The sequence below is a fragment of the Triturus cristatus genome, chromosome 12, assembly GCF_964204655.1.
Source record: "Triturus cristatus chromosome 12, aTriCri1.1, whole genome shotgun sequence".
Taxonomy (NCBI): domain Eukaryota; kingdom Metazoa; phylum Chordata; class Amphibia; order Caudata; family Salamandridae; genus Triturus; species Triturus cristatus.
Window position 1 is genome coordinate 97444084 of NC_140595.1, and position 17156 is coordinate 97461239.

A 17156-nucleotide genomic window follows, 5' to 3' on the forward strand; every position below is an offset into this window, starting at 1 on the left:
GACACACACTCGACGCCGTCTTCTCGTCCAGCAAAGACATCTCCTTCAGCCACGCCACTGGACTCCACTGGACGGACCACAGCTGCATCCACTTCACCTTCAAAAGAACCACGGTCCACCACCACCAGCAACAGGCTGCACGAAGAAGCTGGAACAAGATCACAGCCGAACAACTCACCGCATCCCTGAGCCAGCACCCTCCCGCCAGCTCACCGAACCCCAGCCAAGCCGCCGACAACCTCACGAAATGGATCTCCACCTGCGCGGACGAGCTCGCCCCTCTGAGGACCCCACCCAGCAGACCCGGAAGCAAGAAGGCCCCGTGGTTCACCGACGAACTCAAGAGCTCCAAGAAGAACTGCCGATCTCTCGAGAAAGCCTGGAGAAGAGACCCAACGCCGGACAACATGACTACCCTCAAGCTCGCCACCCGAATGCACCATCAACTGATCCACGCCACCAAGAAAACAGCATTCAAGGACCGGCTGGACAACAACGCACACAACAGCAAGGAACTCTTCAACATCGTCAGAGAGCTCTCCAACCCCAACGCCGGAACCAACGACATCACCCCATCGCAAGACCTCTGCAACTCCCTCGCCTCCTACTTCCACAACAAGATCGCTGACATACACAACAGCTTCAGAACACAACCAACGCTCCCCACGACCAAACCAACGCCCCCCACCACCACCCTCAATGCCTGGACACCGATCTACCTCGAAGACACCATCAGCACGATGAACTCCATCCACTCCGGATCCCCAACCGACCCCTGCCCTCACCACATCTTCAACAAGGCCGACGCTGTCATCGCACCCCACCTGCGGGACATCATCAACACCTCCCTCGACACCGCCACCTTCCCTGAGAGCTGGAAGCATGCCGAACTCAGCGCTCTACTAAAGAAACCAACGGCGGACCCCACCGAACTCAAGAACTACCGCCCCATCTCGCTCCTCCCGTTTCCAGCCAAAGTCATCGAGAAGACCATCAACAAGCAACTGGCAGCTTTCCTCGAGATGACTGGTTCCCTCGACCCTTCCCAGTCAGGCTTCCGGGCCAACCACAGCACCGAGACCGCCCTCATCGCTGCCACCGACGACATCCGAACCCTGCTGGACAACGGAGAAACAGCGGCCCTCATCCTCCTGGACCTCTCCGCGGCATTCAACACTGTCTGCCACCGCACCCTAGTGCAGCGCCTCAGCAACGTCGGGATCGAGGAGAAGGCACTGGAATGGATCATCTCCTTCCTCACCGGAAGGACACAGAGAGTCCGCCTGCCCCCGTTCAGATCAGAAGCCACGGAAGTCATCTGCGGCGTCCCTCAGGGCTCCTCGCTCAGCCCCACCCTCTTCAATGTCTACATGAGCCCCCTTGCGGCCATCGCACGCCAACACAACCTGAACATCATCTCCTACGCCGATGACACCCAGCTGATCCTCTCCCTGACCAACGACCCCGCCACCGCCAGAGCCAACCTACACGAAGGGATGAAAAACGTGGCCGAGTGGATGACGACCAGCCGCCTGAAACTGAACACAGACAAGACGGAAGTCCTCATCCTGGGCTCCTCACCCTCCGCCTGGGACGACTCCTGGTGGCCCCCCGCCCTGGGCAACGCACCCAAACCGACAGACCACGCACGCAACCTGGGCTTCATCCTGGACTCCTCCCTCTCCATGACCAGACAAGTCAACGCCGTCTCCTCGTCCTGTTTCAACATCCTGCGCATGCTACGTAAGATCTTCCGGTGGATCCCCACCGAGACCAGGAAAACGGTCACCCAGGCCCTCGTCACCAGTCGACTGGACTACGGCAACGCCCTCTACGCCGGTACCACCGCCAAGCTCCAGAAGAGACTCCAGCGGATCCAGAACGCCTCGGCGAGACTCATCCTCGACGTCCCCAGACAAACTCACATCTCCAGACACCTGAGAGACCTGCACTGGCTCCCGATCAACAAAAGAATCACCTTCCGGCTCCTCACCCACGCACACAAAGCCCTACACAACCAAGGCCCGACCTACCTCAACAGCCGCCTCAACTTCTACGCTCCCAAACGCCACCTCCGCTCGACCAGTCACGCCCTCGCAGCCGTCCCCCGCATCCACAGAGCGACAACAGGAGGAAGATCCTTCTCCCACCTGGCCGCTAAGACTTGGAACGCCCTCCCCACCGACCTACGCCTGACCCAAGACCACCTCTCCTTCAGGAAGAAGCTCAAGACCTGGTTGTTCGAGCAGTAGCGGACCCCCCCCCCCTAGCGCCTTGAGACCCTCCGGGTGAGTAGTGCGCTTTATAAATGCCTATGATTGATTGATTGATTCTGCTTATAGTTGCACAGTGGGCAGTTGCAATTGCCAGTGCCCTTTAAGCGTCCAAATGTATATGCTTTTAATGGAATTAGACCACATCGCATCCTCCAGAGTGTCTTTTTAAGGGCCAGGTTTATAGAGTTGGATAGATATCGGGCTTTTCTCTGGTCCTGATAAAATGACATGCATATGTCTGTGTGGTCTTTTGCGCTAGTCCTTGTCGGTCTTCTTCCCATGATATTGAGTTTGCATTTTTAACTAGAATCTTGGATATTAGTTTTTGCGGCAGCTGTTGTGTGAGTATTCTCTGGGGTACTAAATAGTCTGTTCCTGTTGTCACGAAAGGATCCCATTGAAGTTTCTTTTCCTGAAGGCCTTGCTTTATCAGTTCTTTGAGGGATCCTGATGGAGCCACCGTGAGATTAACAAAATAGCTCAAGAATTGAGCTTTTATCATTTCTGCTTGTTTGTTCAGTCCGACTCCTAATCGAATTTGGGACAATGATGTGGCAGTGGGAAGAAGGAACAGTTTTCTGAAGCATCGCATTTGCGCTTTATCAAGCCAGTCTCAGTTTGGTATTTAAAAATCAGGCACCCGTAGGTTAATGTTGGCATAAACTTGGCTTCAATTACTTTGCAAATGCCTGTCAGGTTGGACCATGCATTTTCTTTGACAGTTTCTTGAAGCTCTAATCATAGACAAAGAGGTATCTTTCAGGGAATCAAGATGTGTTGCGTTTGAGCCTCATTGAGTAATGTAAATGCCTAGATACTTTAGACTTGGAACTACCTCCAGGGCTATCTCGTTCATGGTGAATTTGAACTTCGGTCTGTTGGAAGTGCTGTTACTCCTGGCGCCACAGACCATAGTTTTTTGTTCTAGAGTTGTTTAATGCTAATATGTTGTCCTTGCAGTACTGTACAAGAGCCTCCAGTGATCGTTGAAGCCCAACTGCAGTCTGATCAAATAGTAATGTATCATCTGCAGATTGGAGGCAATGGATGTGTGTGCCAGCCAATTTGGGTGGGGAAATCTCGGGCTGAGGCTGGTGCGTCATTTATGTCTACCACATAGATATTGAACAGAAAGGGGGCTAGAATACATCCTTGTTTCACCCAAGTAGTGGTATATATCTTGTGGGTTGTAACTCTACTTGCTGATGTTTTCACTCGTACCCAGGTTCTGGTATAAAGGCTTCTTGTAGCTCTGAATAGGATTCCTGGGATGCCCCAGTTGGATAGCTTCTGCCAGAGTCTCGATCTGTCCACTTTGTCGGATACTGTTGTAAAAATCAATTGGGGCGTCTTTGATGTTGGCGGCTTGGATTGGAGTAGAGAGGATAATTAGATTGTCCTCCGTTCCATGACCGCACATGAAACCGGACTGAGTAATAGGGATTAAGGACTTCTGGTATGCCCATTCCTATAGCTCGTTGTTCAAAATTTTTGCGAAGCATTTGCCCTCGATGTCTAAGAGGGCAATTAGCCTAAAACTGTCTGGTTCATCTTGTGTGCCCTTTCTATAAATTAGTGTTAATATGGCATCACTCCAACTGTCCTGCACTTCATATATTACAATGCAATTTTTTAAAACAGGCCTTAGTAAAGAGGCCCATTCTGCTGGCGCCTATTTAAATATTCTAGTTGGAAGACCGTTTGGTCTTAGCGCTCCTGCTGATCGAAATGAAGCTAATATTCGTGCAATCTTTTCTTTTTCAGCCATCGTTTCTCACCATTGCTCTTGTTTTTCTTGCATGAATTCCAGTTTATTGTTCGATAGATGAACTGTACTTATTCAGTCTTCCACGGAGTGGTACAGGTTCAACATGTATTCTGCCCACTTGTGCCGATTAAGCTTCTCTGTCTATTCTTTATTTTTTCAGCAGCCAATCAAAAGTTAAAACGCTACATAACATATGGGGGGGTCTACCCCGAGCACACTAAATCACTATTACAGCTTGATACAAGGGTAAATTCACAGATAGCCACAGTTCAATCAGGTCGCTTTTCCAAGATACAGCTTGATGCAAGTGTAAATTCGCAGATAGCGGCTTTCTTGCCTCCCTACCCTTTATATCAATCATCCTGCAGTTTAGTAAGTACTTCTTCTAAAATGGCATCGTTTTCGTCAGAAAAGCGACCTGATTGAACTGTAGCTATCCGTGAATTTACCCTTGTATCAAGCTGTATCTTGGAAAAGCGACCTGATTGAACTGTGAATATTGGAATAAAAAATCGAGAATTTGGAACAACTTATAAGACCTGTCTCAATACTTTGGACTGCAAATAGTGATTTAGCGTGCTCGGGGTAGACACCCCATTTGTTATGTTGTATCCCTTCTTTTTTGAAGGTATTTGTGTGGTAACATTGGTAACCAACCACTCTTCCCCTTTGAGCACCACTTTAGACGCATATTTTCAGCTGTTACATTAACGTTTACTTCAGTTGAGCGCCCATAGTGTGGTCTTTACCTGGTTACCAAGCAGGGATTGTTAATTTAAAACGCTACATATCCTATGAGTATCCACAGTCTCATGCAGCAATCATAGAGCCCACAGCCCTCTATAACTCCAGAAACGCCATCTTGGGTCCTCTTTCTTTGCTGCATCGCAGCCAGTTAAGTGTTCATTCCTTTATATATATTGTACTTGTTTGATTCGTGCAGTTTACATGTAACTTTGTATTACATATTGGATGAGTGCCCCATATTTTATTCTTGTCTAATCATTTGTTTTTGCTTGCAATGTCTTAGTCTTTGGGCGAACGCCCGTTCAGGTTTCAACTGCGGATAGTTTTTGCCGTGTTTATTCTCATTACTGCATCTTGTGCAGGGCTTATTTTGCCCAAGGAAGCACAGCGGTCTCCAGACCACGAGGATTTGCCGCGCGCGTCCATTCTGTGGAGCGGGAGCAAGCATACGTCTGCGCTGGCTGCAGTTCTCTGTTTCTTTTCATGGCTTTAATCAAACTCGCATGTGTCTTTGTCTCCCCCTAACGGCTGGCTCAGTACAACGCGGCTGAATGAACGCATAGGCGGCACGTTATTCCTCAATGCGCCCTTTATCCTTCAATGTCTGAACGTCATTTTAACGGAGAACTATTTTGAGTTTAACAACAAATATTTCCAACAAATTCAGGGAGTCAGCATGGGGGCCGCATGTGCCCCTAGTGTAGCTTGTCTGTACATGGGCACATTTGAGAAAACCAACATCTACAACGAACTGGCCCCCTTTTATGAGAACGTGTACGCCTGGTCCCGCTTCATTGATGATATTTTTTTCATTTGGAAGGGGGATCAGGCATCTCTCAATGACTTTATTCAATGGATCAATCTGGCCGATGAGAACCTCGAATTCACGGTCCATTCCAGCAACTGCAAGCTTGAATTCCTCGATGTGTGGATTGAGCACAAAGACAACAAACTATTTGTCTTGTTATACACTAAACCCACCGCAAGAAACACCTTGCTTCAATATGAAAGCTATCACCCCCGCTGCCAAAGGGAAGGCATACCCTTCAGCCAATTCCTCCGCCTCCGGAGAAACTGCCCTGAGATGAAGGATTTTCTACTACAGGCGGATATATTGAAGGTCAAACTCCTGAATAGGGGATATCCACCCAAACTGGTCAAGAGCTCATTTAAGAGGGCTAGGTACTACAACCGCGAGTCTATGTTCCTTCAGAAGGAGGAAAAACAGGTGGATCATTTGGTCTGTGTGACCAAACATTCCAACATTAACCACAAAATACGACAAACTATAAACTCACTGTGGTACCTACTGAATATTGATGATGATAACAAATTGTCCAAACCCCTCTTTGCCTTTCGGAGGAATAAAAATCTTAAAAACCATTTGGTTAGAGGAAAAACTGTGGATAACCATCCCCTCAGGCAAACTTCCATCACTGGATTCGCACCTATCACAGGTAACCACCGCTGTGGTTCCTGTCAAGCCTGCCCCAATGCCACTGTAGGGCACACCATCAGTATTAACAAACGAGTCATTAACCTGACTGAAATGACTAACTGTCGTACCTCCCACATCATCTATGCCATTCTCTGCCCCTGCGATCTGGTTTATATTGGTGAAACAGGCCGAGAATGTAGACTCACAGTGGGAGAGCATAAGTCCAATATTCGTACCAACAAACTCTCTGCCCCTCTGGTCTCCCATTGGACTGAATGTGGCCACACAGAGTATGACCTTAAATGGTCTATTGTGGAAAAAATACGTACTCCTGCTGGCAAGGATCCCACCATTACTAGAAAAAAGAGGGAGGTTTTTTGGATCTTTTTTCTAAATGCAGTAACCCAAGGCCTTAATGAAATCTGCTCCTGGGAAAATGCCATTACCTGAACTCTTTACGCTCCCTACTACGACCCCATTCTCCCGTTTGATTAATATTCATATTGACCATATCTTTGGTCAAATAACACGTTCTCTCATTTTTGGCTGTAGTGTTATATCCCCAAACATAACTAAATAAATGTCTTTTGGTTTTTCTCCCCCTATTCCCTTTTCATGTTCCCCCGCGTTCATCGCTCCAATATGGCCGCCGCCTTTGCCCCCATCAGGCACGCACCGCGGGTGTCCTATCTCTATCTCTATTTGTCTCGTGTTACCTAGTTAGGCCTCGCTAGACTCCCTATCGCTGTGTTTAAGAACGCTAAGCAGTAACCCACCGCTGACGTCCGAAACGGTTTATTCGGCTATCACTCGCCCCTGATCCGGATACCCGGCTGGTTGTATCCGGTACACCGCACCTGAACGACCAACGGTATGAATCCTCCTCTCCTTTTGACCTGGCGTCGTACTCTGAACCCTAGGGTTGGCCTCTATTTTTTTCTTTTCGTTACCCAGCTAAATAACTTTATATGCACTTTTTTGTTAGTTCACTTCCAGGGAGGCCTACCTAACTATTTTAGGTATTATTACCAGCACTTGTCACGCCTGCCCCATTTGTCCTTCAGTTAACATTTAACCAACATCCCCTCTCCGTGCCACCTGCGCCTTGGAATTGGCGGATTTTAGCAGATTGTCGGTACTACTGGTATGCACTTACATCATTATGCTATCTTTGTTTTAACTCCCCGTTATTTTTGTATTGCGTCTCTTCGCTCTGTGTAGGAATCAGCTAATATCTGTGCTCACCGGCACACTTGATGGGCTCTTTGGAACCCCGTACTGGAAATTACACTGAAGTGCCCCTCCTTTAATCTCGACATACGGCCCAGCTCTTTATATGATGAATGAGCCTTGAACCTGTTGTACCATTAATCTCCAGGGTAAGTATCACCTAACTAAATACTCTTTTTTGATATACACTATAGGCCATCTGATGATTCCTTCCTTCTTGTATTTTTATTATTGCCATAGAATGTATCCCTTTGAGTCTCTTGAGACTCTGACCTCCTCTACGAACAGAGGGTGATAGCAAAGCCACGTATCCCAACAAAGGTATTGAGCTTTTCTTCCTTCTGGAACAGTTGGAATTTTCCTTTCATCACCCTTTATACCCTTCTGGTATTTCCTGCACTCTTTGATTTATTTTTTATAGACATCACATGTGTTATGCTGCACTCTACTTTTCGCCCCCTATCTTCTTGGCGTCTTATCTATGGTGCACTTCGTTTTTATTAAACTCTTTGTCTTATTTTTTCTTATTCTTACGTTATCGAACCACACCTTGATTGACATTGATCTAAAATAAATCATAATATCATTTTTTGGATCTCTAGCTCGCTAATACAATTAATGCTTGAATTATTAGACCACGACGAGTGAATCATCAAAGTACATATGAAATGTATGTGTTATCTAAATGTCTTTCTCTTTTTAATACTTGTATTGTGTTTTAGGTGCTATATTGTGTCCCTCACGATTATATCAACCTCTGCCCTGACGAAGGTGTAGCCCCTTGTGGGCCCAACACCGAAACATGCGTTGGCTCTATTTGTCTCGTGTCTATTTGGATACCCTGCCTCCCCCAACGACTGGGAGCTCATGAGTATTGGAACTGTTACCCCTTGGAATTATCATTTCCTGAAATCCATCTGTTCCAAGTTATTTATGAACTGACATTTTGGATCCTTTGTATGTTAAATTTATGAGTATGTTGTGGGAATGAATGCTAGTATGAATGTTTGATGTAGTGTGGGACCTATATATTTTTAGCTGTATTCTATTGACTATTATCCTGAATTTCTGTATTAAAATAAATTGATACTTTGTACCTCATCCTATTCCTGTATGACTTTCTCATTGTCAGCCTCGTTGTGTGTCTGCCCATTTAATCCTGACCCAATTTTTGGGCTTACTTATATCCGTACTCTGTAGGCAGTTGGTTCTACTTCGTTGTTGGCACTTTAATCCTCGCCAGTGCAGATTGCCCCGTCAACCTCCAAGAAGACGCCCTGATCATATTTATGCTTCAGGGCTGAAGTATTTTACAAAGTTGTCAAGACCTAGACTGCTGCAGGCTGCTCCCTCCACATCTTAAGTTTTGATACTGCCTGCCCGGGGTCAAAAGTTTATTGGTGTACACTCCCCCTTTGAGATTCTCCCTTTATGGAGCCATTGATATATTTACTTTACTGTACTGCACATTTGCCTGCTTAGCAGTCTTCAGAATGTATGATCCTTTCAAAGGGAGATGGATCAATACTATGATGACCCTCAAGGGTCCTTAGTACAAGACTTGGTGGTAAAATTGGATGCTGGAGTACAACAGTCGGTTAATATAGCTTTGGTTAGAGCTCTGGCCCCTATTACCCGGCATCTCCGTGGCTATGCTAACCAGAAATGTTGGTTTCCCCCCTCCTCTTTCACAGGAGACAAAGTTACTGCCCACAAGCAAAACAAGACAAAAGATAAGGCCTCCAAAGGTCTCCATTCCGCTATCGGGGGATCACGCATATAGTGCTCCACCTCATATGGCCTCTTCCCCCACTGTGGGAGATACAGATTCATCTAACTCAGATACCTCTAATCATGATGACGAGACTGGGCCCGGCAAACATAAGCGCCAAACGTGCCATGGGGAGTATTGAAGCATCCAAAAGTACTAGATTTCTTGCCAACACAAATTAATCATCCTCGCTCCACCTACTGGCTTCCTCCACAAGAAGTGGTGGACTATGTTCAGTCCCATATTCGCCAGGGTTTCAACAAGGGCATCAGGGCACGATTTCAGCTGGAATGCCACAGACCAGATCTTCCGAGCAAGTTGACTGAAACCCCAGATGTCAATCTCATTATGAATACCTTTCTTAAGAAATATTCGAGAGATCCCAATAAGGGACTGGACTTGACCGGGCCTGGCACAACTGCCAGGACAAGTTGCTTTACGTCTCAAGCCCTCACGCAAAGATCCTTGAGATGGCCTTCCAGGCCAAGGATTTACGCAACCCCCATCGATCTGGATGTCTTGATTGGATGGGCCCAAAGGGCTGTGTGTCATCTTGGCAATGCAAACTGTTTGGTCTCCTCCTAACGCAGATGCTCTATCCTTATCAAATTTGACCCTAAGCTGAAAGAGCTGACTTCTTCCAAGACAGGACCTATGGCGCAAGTTCTCCTGGTTGGGTCCCTGTTCCTTAAAGAACTATCCAAATTTGTTGACACCTACAGTTCTTTTACCAAGACCCAGGGGTCACTAAAGAAAGTGTTGTCCCAATCCCTTTTTGGCAGGGCTGGAATCCTAGGGGGTGAGTGTTCGCCTGAGGTTACCACCAAGGCTCACAGAGAGGCTATTACTAACGCAACAGAGGAGATGGTCAGGACTCCTCTTATACCTCCACCTTCTATCCTTCACGTAATCGAGGCATCAAAAGCCCCGAAATCGCCAGAGTAGAGGGCGCTACAGAGGAGCACAAGGACCCTCCCAGGAATCTGGAGATCCAGGTGAGAATTATTCCTACCTCAGAGGTCATTTTGTGGGGCAGATTTGGTTTATTCGTGCACAATTGGCAAATGCTAACCAGTGACGCTTGGATACTTGAGTCAGTGCAAGGGTTCAGGTTGGAGTTTTAGAACATCACCTTCCAAGAATAACAACCCAATGTGACATATTTTTCACAAAAAAAGCCAGATTTAATTTTTTTCGGATATTCAGACTCTCCTAAATAAAGGAGTGTAGGAAAGTAGGGTCTGCTTCTTATGGTTACCTCCACTTTTTGCTTGATGTAACACTGTTTTTGACTATTCTGACTGGGATCCTGCTAATCAGGACCCCAGTGTATCTGATTTCTCCCTAAACTGTTATGTTATTAGGTACACTCCAGATTGGATACTGGGGTACCCTTGTCAGTCCCTAGTATATGGTACGCATATACCCAGGGCATAGGTACCCCAGAGGCCTCCCGTAGGCTGAAGCATGTATTTTGCCACCCATGAGAGGCCATGCATTATGGAACTACAGGCCTGCCATTGCAGCCTGTGTAAGTTGGTACATGCACCACTTACTTAAGATATGGGTTTACTATAACTAAGGGTCACTGCACTTAAAAACCTATAAGTCACCCCTATAGCAGGCCTTTACAATCCTGAGGGCAGGGTGCTTGGTTCTATGTGAGAGGGTGCCCCTGCATGAGCAGGACACCCCTGCAGCCTATGGAGTCCATTCTCCCGGGCTGTCAGTGAAGCAGCCATAGACTACTATAGAGGGGTATTACGCGACCGCGTGATGACCTACTCTAAAATGGCTGAAACAAACCCTATCGAGTTTGTTGTCAAACATGTTGAAATCATACGCCCACACTGGTAATCAGTGTTGAAGGTATGATTCCACCCCTCAGAAGTGTGCTTTGTGGGGTCCCTGGTGTTCTCGGTACCAGCCTTCTAACTCCGGACAGCACCAAATTGTTGCTGCCGACCAGAGATACATTTCTGCCCTCCTGCTGCTGAGCCAAGCTCGAGCAGGGGAAGGCTGAACAATAGGCATCCTGTCACAGGGAGGTGTGACCACCTCCCAGACAGGATTTAGTGAATTAGGGCTGGGTGGGTGCGCTTGCCAGCGACTGAAAGTCTGCATGAGGGGCACATTTGGTGTCCCTGTGCATAGTCCAGTTCAAAACTGTCTTGGGAGCCGTTGGCTCCCGCTCCGGCGCGAAACTGGACAAAAGACATGGGAGTAGCCTCCCCCCTGTCAAGACCTTCCCCTGAATATTTCCAACCCTCTCCCGTGGGTACTTAAGAGCTTACCTAGCTGTAGGACCTTAGATTTGTCGTGGACAAGATTCAGAACTGAAACCACTGCACTTTGACCGTCTGGGCACTCTGGACTTTGCTGGACTTCTTTTGGGCCTGACTTTGTCTCCCTCTCCGTCTGCTGCCTCGTCTGCGCCTGTACCCCGTACAGGATCCGTGTAGGACCTGTGGAGCATCCAAGACACCTGAAGATAATCTCCCTTGGAGTGAAGGAGTCACTCCCCTGCATTCGCAGGCACCGCAACACTGCTGCCTGGTCTGCTGATCCCGAGCTCCTACGGACTCCGAAAGGGTCAGCAACACAGGAGGTCCCTCAAGGTACGAGCTGCCCTATCAACAAGTTTGAGGTCAGACTCCCTCGTGGGGGCTGCTATACCCGAACCCCTGTGCATGCGTACTTTTGCAAGTGCATGTGCTTGTTGACAATTCCTTAACAACTGCATTGGGCTCCGATGAGCGCTAACCTCTGACACCTTTTTCCACAAAGATCTTCAACCACCTTGCACCATGTGCTCCGTGACCTGTCATTTTGTGAAGCTGCTCAAGGTCCTCTTGCGAATCCTGTGCCTCTGGCCTGTGGGTCCAATTGAGGGTCAACATTGCTTTTCCTGGGCTCCTCTGGTTGCTCCAGACTTGCCCCGACTCCCCTGGCTGTGGTGAGTCTCCTGGACCTTGCTGGTCCGAACCGTACACATCCTTGACCTCCTGTGTGGCTTGCTGTTGCCAAGCTTGTTTGTGCTCCCTCCGGACACCGACCCCTCAGCGCTTGACATCTTTCATGGGACAGCTCGCATCTGGCTCCTGATCATCGTCAACGTCGCCTGGAACCCGCAGCTACAGAGTCATGGTCAACGTCAACTATCCTGAGGCACCCGACATCGGTGGGCATTCGTCTACTGAGCCCCTGGTCACTCTCAAGTGACCCAGACTTTGGTTCGACTGTGGTTTCCGACGCCACTTCACACCTATGCACCCTGCTTCCCTGGGTTAGGTAACTTGGGTACTTCTGTATCCACGGATGGGTTGGCTCTCCAACCTTGTGTCTTCCATGGGGTTTCTTCGTAGTCCACTGGGAAGGGTCCCTAATCTTTAAAACTCCAACCGCGACTTTCACATAGAGTTGTACGGAGTACGCGGTTGTGTACTCACACTTCACACGCACTCCGTGGGGTCCCTATCTATTCACCTTGGGTGGCTCCTTGGGGTCCCAGCAATTCTACGTCCTCTCGACATCGTCCTGACTCGAGTCATGGTTCTTATACCACTTTCTTAGTATATGATATGGTCCCCCCTTTGGGCCCACTGTATATTAGTGCTATTTACTGACATTTCTTTGCTTAAGTATTGTGTGCTTTGTGTATATCTCTATGTAGGAGATACTGGAACGTACTAGAGAGTATTATATAATAAATACATATTTTTATAAGTACCTTGTGTGGTTCTCTTTCATATGATCTATACTAAAATATTGCATTCTGGTAAAACAAGCTGCTTTACACTCCTTCAAGACTAAGCCTGAAGGCTGCTCTCCACAGCTACCACTTGGATGGCTTTCTAAGGTTGTCTGAGACCTCTAAAATCACCATAAGGGTTGTCTGGACTGGTGCAAGGTACCCACTTACATTACTGAATATAGTTCACATGCTCACAAAAAAAGTGAAAAGGGCATGATGTGACGAGTGAAGGTGACATTTAAAATATACATCGCATTGGCAACATAACCAGAAACTCCTAACGACGAATTTACACAATACAGGAGTTTTTTGTTGTTAAAAGGGGTCAACGGAGTTTCGATCTCAAGGAATTGAGATCATCATCAGGACAAGATTGTGAGCATGTGGAATCTATAAGAAGAGAATAAGATATATCTGTTTTATAGTGTGTCCCTCGATAGTTAATTGACTAAGGTGATTTAGAGCATGCAGCAAGGAATAACTTACTGGGCAACCCGGAGGAGGCCGAGAAGGAATGGAGCCAGATGGATGAGTCAGGGTGGGTCACCGGAGGAATCCAGACCCAGGCACGCGTCCTAAAGAAAATGGGTAAGGGTGAATGAGGACCCGTCTTTGTAAGAGTCTACAAATGGTTTTAGTCAGTACTAGCGACTTACTAATAATTATCTGGGGCCTCCAAGGGTCAATCAATGAAGCTGTGATGGGAGTCAGCGGATCTCAAACAGGATGCTCACTGAGTTATAGTGGAAGTGTCCAAGCCCCTTAGGCGGTCGGCAGAGACGCACTGTGTCCACAGGGAAAAACTAATTAGTGATAGAAAGGACGGGAGAAAAACGGGGTTATTACAGAAGGGAATTGGGCCAGGCCTGATCTCGAATGGTATCATATCAGGAGAAACTTACTTGTAGAAGAACGTGTTACTCGTTCGGGTTTGAGGACGGGCAGTCGCTTTGTCTTGGTATGCCCGTGGAATCATTTCTAAATGGAAGCTGGAAATTTTATGGAGCTGTCTAAAAACAACTAGACCGCGCGAGAACTAGCACATGTGTGGGGGAGAGCACCATTGGGCAGTGCTTAGTATGATGTCTATGGCAGATCTGATTAAGCATTAGGCTTCGGGCAGCCCCTTGTGCCGGGGTTAGTGAAAAGTGGTGAATTGAAGGATAGGAAAAATCGGAAGGATAGGAAAAAATTGGAGAAGATATGTGCATTAAAATGGGAATGTTTGAGGATGAACATTTAAAATTACATATGGTATTACTTGTTTCTGCAAGGTCATTATAAAGTCGAACAAATAGGAGTACACTTGAGTGACATTTGTTTAAACACCAAGCTACGTCTAGTAAAATGCCTGCGGCGGTATGATGAAGCGTACAGAATAGGGAAATGCCTGGTGTGATAATTGGAAGGAGGTGAATTATATACATGTGGATAGCAAAGACATATGTACAACATAATGGGATTATTCAGTGATAACCAAATGAAAATACATATAACATTGTTTTCTACAACGAGGTCAATGTGAAGTTGAGCAGTTGGCAGTGCAGTTGAGTAACATTGGATACATGTAAGTCATGGCAGTGGATTTCTTTTTTTTTTACAAGATTGCGTTCCACTCTTCCAGAAAATTTAGACCATGTTCAACTGAGCGGCAGTTGAAAATCCATTTACATTCAAGTCTATTCAGAGACTGTTAGTGGTTGCCCCCTCTGTTGTGTGCGTAGCGTATCAATAACTTGCCATGTAAAATCCATTACCGTATGTCCTTTTTCCATGAAGTGTTTGACCAGGGGGGCCATAACGACTTTGCAGCCGATTCTGCTCTTGTTGGCTTATCCTTGCTTTTACTTTTTGAGTGGTTTGGCCCATGTACACAAGGTTACAAGGACAACGAATGCAGTATATGACATTACTCGAATTACAGTTGGAGAAGAAACTGAGTGTGTCTTACGTTCCCATATTCAAACACTTTTGTATTTTTGGTTGAAGCACAAGCCGTGCAAATATTGCATTTAAAGTCGCCCTGCACGGAGGTGAGTCCTAGGTATGACTGAATGGTGGTTTAGCTGCGTTTGGCTTATAGGCTCTCACTAGATGATCCTTGATATTGCGGCCTCTTTTAAAGGAAAAAAGGGGGGCTTTTTCTAAAAAGTTGGCTGGAGCTAGGACCAACCAATGTTTTTTGATAATTTTGGTCAATTTATTGCTAATGGGACAAAATGTAGTGACACATGTGATTCTTGATATTGCTGACCTATTCTTAGGTTCTAGCAGAACTTCTCTGTGGGAGTACCATGCACGCTTCAAGGACCTTTTTATCAATCATCTAGCGTAGCCTCTGTCAGCAAGTTTTTTTACACAGAACCTCAGCTTCTGTGAAAAAAATACTCTTAAAAAAAAAGCGCTAACATATTATTTATGAAATAAATAATTTACTTTGTCAGTACCTTTCTTTGTCCCTCTATACAACTAGAATCTGTCTAATTGGTGCTTCTCTTAACATGTATTCAATGCTTAATGCCTTGAGCTATAGGCTAAGTGATTACCACTTTCAAAACTAACAGCTCTCGCTGCCTTATGACCTATTTTGGGCCTTATATGAACCATTGTTACTCTGCAATACTATTGACCACCCCAGGTTCAAATATCAGGGGTTCCCTTGTTTTGCAACACTTACATTAGTGGACAGCATATATCAGGCCAGCCTCTCACAAGGAGCTATAGGGCTGACTTCTCAACCATCAGGGTTTCTCACTTCTATATTTATTGTGGAGAAGAAAGGGAGCGGATTGCGTCTGGTACTCAATCTGAAGGACTTCAATGCTTGGTTCGTTTACCGGCATTGCAAGATGGAAGTCATTCATCTTTCACAAGCCATCCTTTAAGGAGATTGGATGGTTCGTCTAGATTTAAAAGATGCTTATCTCACCATCCCAATGTTTACTACTCATCTGCACTTTCTTCAGTTTCTTTGGCTGGGCAGTTGTTACGAGTTCAAGGTCCTTCCCTTTGGCCTCTCTTCTTCTCCATGGTGCTTCACTAAGATCATGGAGCCAGTGGTAGAATCCCTTCAAGCAAGGGGGTGCGCTTGATCATATATCTGAACAACATAATTATTATGGCCCAGAGCCCTCAAACGGTTTTGTCTCACTTAGAGTGGACAAATCTTCTTTTGCAAGATCTGGGTTTCATTAACAATCTCCAGACTTCAATCCTTTTCCCATCTCGAAACCTGGAATTTCTGCGTTTTCAGGTAGATTTGATCTTAACACAGCTAGTCCTGCCCTCTTAGAAAGTCAAGAATATAAAGAAAGAGTTGAGGTCTCCTTGAGGTTGATAGCTTGGATTGTTAGGCTTCTGGCTTTGTCAATTCAAGCCATCTTCCCGAGTCCTCTTCACTACCAGGCCCTTCAACAGCTCAAGATCCAACACCTCCGCAAGGGTCTACATTACGCAGAGCACATTTCTCTGTCAGATGAAGCCAGGACAGAAATGTCTTGGTGGCTGGATCACATGGAAGCCTGGAACGGGAGGGCGGTGTTTGGCTCGACCCTGGAGATGATTATAGAATTGGACGCCAGCCGGTGGCGCTGGGGATCTCTATGTGGCACGATATCCATTGAGGTCAGTTGGTCCAAGTCAGAACTGTCCCTGCACATCACTAGCTTGAAACTCCTGGCGGGAAATTTTGCAATATGGAGTCTCTCCCTGGACAGAACAAATTGTTGCATCCTTATGCAAAAGGACAACGTCTTTGCGGTTCTGTATGTGAACAAATTGGGCAGAATCAAAATGTGCCTGCTTGCAGAGATAGGCAAGAATTGTTGGCACTTTTGCCTTCAAAGTCACATGTTGGTGGTGGCGGAATATCTCCCAGGCCAGCGCAATGTTGCAGCGGATTGGCACTCCTGTCACCTATGGGATTTTAGTGACTAGGGATTTCGCTCAAAGATCTTTCACGTGCTTCATCGCTGGTGGGGGCCTTGTGTAGTGGACTTGTTCGCCTCTCACCTCAACTGGCAACTCCCGACCTTTTTCAATTCGCCCCCAGATCTGGAAATGGAGGCCATGGATGCCTTCATTCAGGACTGGTGTCTTTCTCCGAGTTACGTGTTTTCCCCTTCTATAATGATTCCCAGGGCTCTTTCCCAGGTGAGGTGTCAAAGGACAGA